Raw genomic sequence first — 6,003 nt, forward strand, 5'->3', positions numbered from 1 at the left:
AAGTGGTACTTACTCTATTTTATATATATATATATATATATATCCCATGTATATGTATATATATATATATATATCCCATGTATATGTATATATATATATATATATATATATATATATATATATATATATATATATATATATATATATATATGTATATATACATGGGACGGAGTGGTCTAGCGGTAGAGAGCTGGACTGCTAACCCGTAAGTCTCGAGTTCGAATCCGGGTTCAAGTCACTAGACCGTCCCTCAGTCCACCCAACTCTGATGGGTACCAAACTCACGTTAGGGAAAGTATAGGCGGCTGGGCATAGTGCTGACCACACTATCTCTTCATATGCTGAGGCCACATAAACAAGTGAACTCTACTTCACTTGCCCCATAGACCGTCAGGTTTGAAAAGGAAACTTTACTTACTTATATATATATATATATATATATATATATATATATATATATATATATATATATATATATAAAGAGAGAGACAGATATATATTATATATATATATATATATATATATATATAGTATGAATAGATATGATAAATAGATAGATATGTTATATATATAGTATATACTAGAATACCCGTCATCCCTTTATAACTGTGGCTTTATGGGGTCATCCATAAAAAATATCACGTCTGTCACTTATTGTCACAAAAAACCAGACCCCACAATAAAAAATTAACGTCTTTAAATTAATTTGTTATTAACAGTTTGGTCAAAAAGAACATTGTTCTCTACCTGATTACGTATTGTACAGCTCTACACATAGTGCAGATTCTCTTCGGCAACCAAACAGAAAAACAAATAAATATTTGTAAAGAAACTTGAGTTTTAGTAGTATATAGATAGATAGATAGACAGACAGACAGACAGATATACATATAATGTAAAGGACTATATATTACGTAATATTGTATAGTGTAAACTGTTTTTAATGATAACAAAGTTGGGAAATAAAATCAGAAAAAAAAATTTGTGGACCGTCTATCGAGGAGGGTTTGACATCAAAGTTTCTTCCAGGCATCTGTTCGGGGGGGGGGGGCAAAAACTACATCCCTAGCAGAAAGTCCTCCCCCCCCCCCACTTCCGAACGGAATGGAATTTATATAGAAAATATATACTTTTATCAGTGTCCCGTCCCCCCCCCCCCCCCATTACATTAGCTGCCAAGGGCATAACACGGGGCAATTGATTAGTTAATGACGTAAAATACGGAGTAGAATTTAGCTTTCACTAACATAATCAGGGTTTCTTTCAGACATTAGTTCTCCAGTGGTCACTTGAAACTACCGTATAGAGAGGGGGAACAGACGGACACTGGTTAAAATAGGAGAAGATGGGCTAAAACCTACTAAAAGTCACAATTGTGTTTGTATGTTATATTTGACCCCTTTAGAGTTAATCAATACTAACAATATGCTACGCATGCGTTCAAACAACAAATTGCACAAATGAAATCAACTAAAATGTCTAAAATTTAAAAAAATGAAAATGTACTCTGGTCAAGGTTTGAATCAACATGCCCCCCCCCCCACCCCCCTCAAAAAAAGTCACAACGCTACCATTCAATCAGGTCACGAAAAGTTTAATTTAAACTAAATCAATTAGTGCTAATGACTTTGTTACTGTTCATTTGAAGATTACGCTAGAATAGTCTTGTGAATGTATCCCAGGACGTTCCTATTCGTATAATCTTTTGGGTCAGATAGCTTGTAGTGAAATGTGTGTAGTGTGGAAAAATAAGGGGATAAACAGTTTGAATCTGTTTAAAGTTTGAAATGCATAAAAGCGAGCTTCAACAAACATCAACAACTAATGATATCATTTCCTTGCTAAACTGTCATGTGGTTGTCATACAAACAGTAACGTCATGCGTCTGGGGTGCGAATTGTACCTATGGAGACCACATTGATTGATAAAATCCTATTTAAAGAGAAAATAAAGATAAGTATAGTAACAAGTAGATAAAGATAAATTGTACCTGGAGACCACATTGATTGATAAAATCCTATTTAAAGAGAAAATAAAGATAAGTATAGTAACAAGTAGATAAAGATAAATTGTACTTGGAGACACCCAATTGAAAGATAAAATCCTATTCAAAGAGAAAATAAAAGTAACAAATAGTAGATAAACCCATCTAGAAGCCAACACCATAAGACAAGTCATCGCCAGTGTTCCCTCTAAGCTGCGCGGCTGCGCGGCCGCGCAGCACTTACAAATGTGCCGCGCAGACATTTTCTGATGCCGCGCACAGATTAACAGAACGTCGGGCACTAGAAAAATTGTGGCCAGTGGCTTGAATTAAGCGACATTTTTAGTACCTGTTTTGTTAAACGAACAGTCTTTGTGTTTTGGGGCCTCGACCAAACTGATACTTAAAGCTTGTGACCCCTGGGGTAGGGGGTGACCTCGGTTGTCATAGCACAGGTCTAGTTAATGACTTAACTCTCAGCTGAGCGGGGCGGGTACCGATGTGATGTCTGGGTGACACTCCCTCTGCTTGATTTAATGGTTTGCCCCAAAACTGAACGTAAAAGGGATTGTGGCTACTAGCTGACCATGCAAGGTTTTATTTTCTATTGTCACTGCCCTCCCCCATCTCCCAACCCTCACCCACCTCCTTGATACTATGACGGTTTATCCAAGTCAGATGCAAATTCTAGGTTACTTAAGGTGGATGTGTTTTTACTCTGTTTGGTTTAAGGATTCATATACTATATATCCAATTCTTGGATATATAGTACTGGATCGAACTGTTTCAGTATTCACAGACTGGTTTAGTAAATAAGGAATAAAAGTTTACTACTCTGTGCTATTTGAACACGTTAAAAAGAAAAATGTGTGTAACTAGCGGTAAAACAATGCAGCAAAAAAAAAAAAGCGAGAGATTCGTTTAAACTGGAATGGCTCAAAGTTAAAGTAATAACCGATACGCCCGATTCAAAGAATGTTTCAGTTGAATTAAGAAGCATCTATGAATATTTAGATGAGATTGGACTGAAGTGTAAGTACTGTGCTGCTAGTACTTGTTACAAAGCCAACAAAGACAACGAATTTGTCACAGGAAAGCGTTGGGAATCATGGACTACTGTAAACGTCATTTATTATCTCGTGTTCACGTAGAAAATGTTGCGATTATGTACAAGCGCTCAAATGGGACTGGTCTTAAACGTCTGCTGGTTGAAACTAACAATGAGCGAGAAGAACGAATTGAACAAAATGAGCGCCAGCGGTCAAACGAGGATCAAGTTCGAATCCTAATGGATAATGTTCTTCTCGCCATTAGGATGAACGCCTCCATGCTGTCGGTACAACTGATTCATAACCACATGGGGAAGTATGTTTCTATACCAGACAGTTGGCAGAACTTCGAGTAGCATCGTTCCACACGCTTATAGTTGATGAAAGTACTGACATAACAGTACATAAAATGCTAATGCTTTATTTTAAATTTCGTCCAGTCAATTCTTTATTCTACAAAACCGTTTTTGGTGGAATAATTTAGCTTACCGCATGTGATGCCTCAGCTCTGGAGGCAGCCATAACACAGTACTACACTGAACATCAACTTGACATGAACCGCATGGTAATAATAACATCAGACGGGGCATCGGTTATGTTAGGCCGTAGGAAGGGATTAGCTGCTTTACTGAAGGCTAAGGTCCCCCATCTTGTTGAACAGCACTGTGTTGCTCATCGATAAGACTTGGCACTTTCTGACGCTTGGAAAGATGTTCATTTGTTTTAAAATATTAAGGTTCTCTTACGCACAGTTTACACTTTATTTAGTCGATCTTCAGTTAAAAAGGGCGCACTTGAAGAATTGGCCAAAATGCATGATATGGATGTAATTTCTTTTCGACCAATTCATGAAGTTCGTTGGTTGTCACGTCACTTTGCTGTCAGTGCTTTTGTTAGAAATATTGATGTTTTAGCTGCTTACTGTAAAGAACAAGTCCAAGACTGCAATGATCCTTTTTGTTGTTATGTTTTGAAATCATTAAGAGATCCCCTGTATCAAGTTGCTCTTTATACCGTTAATGATGTATTAACTGAATTAGCTAATCTATCAATGTTGTTGCAGCGAAGTAATTTATCATCTATTGAAGCACATCAATTTTGAATTTCTAAAATACGCAAATTATAAGCACAATACCTGAGTGAAGATGTATATTGGAATGATAATGCCAAGAAAATTTTGAATGAAAACGTAGGAATCGACACAAGACAAATCATACAGTTTATACGATCGGTCTGCAATCATTTAAATGTAAGGTTTCCAGAAGATGAATTGCAGTTTTGTTCAGCTTTTGATCATACATGTTTAAAAAATTGTGCATTTGAGTTTGGCGTCAAAGAGATCAAACAACTGTGCGTTAAGTGCAAAGACGTGTTACAAACAACAAATGAAGAGTCATTTATCACGCAATACAATGACTTCAAATTTCAGATCAGTGAAAAACTCAAATCAGGTTCAGTAAATTCACTAACTGAAATCGCAGGAGTTGCTTTAAACGACGAACAATTTAGCTCATTGGCAAAGTTAATTGACATAATATGCTGTAATTTTCAAGCATCCAGCGCTGATTGCGAGCGAGGTTTTAGTCTTATGAACAGCATTAAAGTGCAAGCACGAAATAGACTTGAAGCCACACATTTGGGAAATTTAATGCGAATTAAATTATATCTAAATGCTGGAGAGGATGTGGATTTAAACAAAGCATATACGGTGTGGGAGCAAGGCAAGGTTAGACGCGAGAAATTGCAATGAATGCCCCTGAAAGGTTAGCTAATTTTGTTTTCAAGTCAGCTTTTTAAAATGGTTAACATGTTAAACTGTTGTATTTGTATTACCGTTATGGTATTAACATTATTAACATATGATTGCATTACACTAACATAGTAAGTCGACCATATAACCTGTTGTCTAAGTATAACTCTGAAAGTTTCTGTTGTGAATTTTATTTTTATTTTGATGGGATTCGTATCTTCTTTTAATTGCATACGTTTCACTAGTCCTACACATTATTCTATTAATTTATCAAAATGCATGCCTTCATTACTCTGCTTAATTGCAAGCCTAAACATACATATAAAGTTGCCCAAGTCATTTTTAGCACCGCGCACACAACATATTTTTTGCACACACACTCTTGGTCCTTAGAGGGAACATTGGTCATCGCACCGGGTGACACCGGATCTAGCGATCTAGGACCATAGGATCTTCTATCTTCTATCTATATACATAATTCTCTTCATTGGGACCATAGAAGACACCACGCAGCCTAGCCACCACCGTCATCCCCACCTGTGGTTCACCCCGAATGTTTGCAATAGTACAGCCGGTTGGAATAAGTGACGGCTATTAGGAACAGATAATTTAGTTTTTAAACGTTTTGAAACTAAGGGGAGATAATAAGTTGTGCTTGATGTTTTCATTGTCGTTTGTAAACGGCTGCTTTCACTGGGTGGGGTGGGGATGGGGATGGCAGGGGTGGGGTAGTGTCGAATTCACAAATTATGAATTGTTAATAAGTAGAAAATAAAACAACTAGATAGCGGCGTATGCTACGTCGCGGATCAGCTCGTATTTATAATTCTCTTCAAGAAGACCATAAAAAACACCACACAGCTGGTTTACTTTCACGTAAAAGTCTTAGAAATGGTTTCGATTTTTTAAATTCGGATCAAATTATGGCTGTAGGGCACTTGTGTCAACTATGGCTTTTACTTTAGTCCCACCTTCCACTATTGGCCTATACAATTATTTTCTATATAAAATTATTTCGAAGATGGGTGTATGTATATCCCCCCCCCCCCCCCCCACACCCCCGAGATACCTTAAATACTGGGCAAAATGCATGTCGAAACTCACTTAATTCAGATATAACACACGAAGTTAAGTCAGTTGTCTCTGATAACAATGGAAGAATATTCATTTGTCATAACACACCATGTTAAATTTACTTAAGTTAGACACAAAAACAAAGA

The sequence above is a fragment of the Physella acuta genome, unplaced genomic scaffold (genome assembly GCF_028476545.2).
Source record: "Physella acuta isolate Inbredline_101_S28 unplaced genomic scaffold, ASM2847654v3 ptg000078l, whole genome shotgun sequence".
Classification (NCBI taxonomy): Eukaryota; Metazoa; Mollusca; class Gastropoda; family Physidae; genus Physella; species Physella acuta.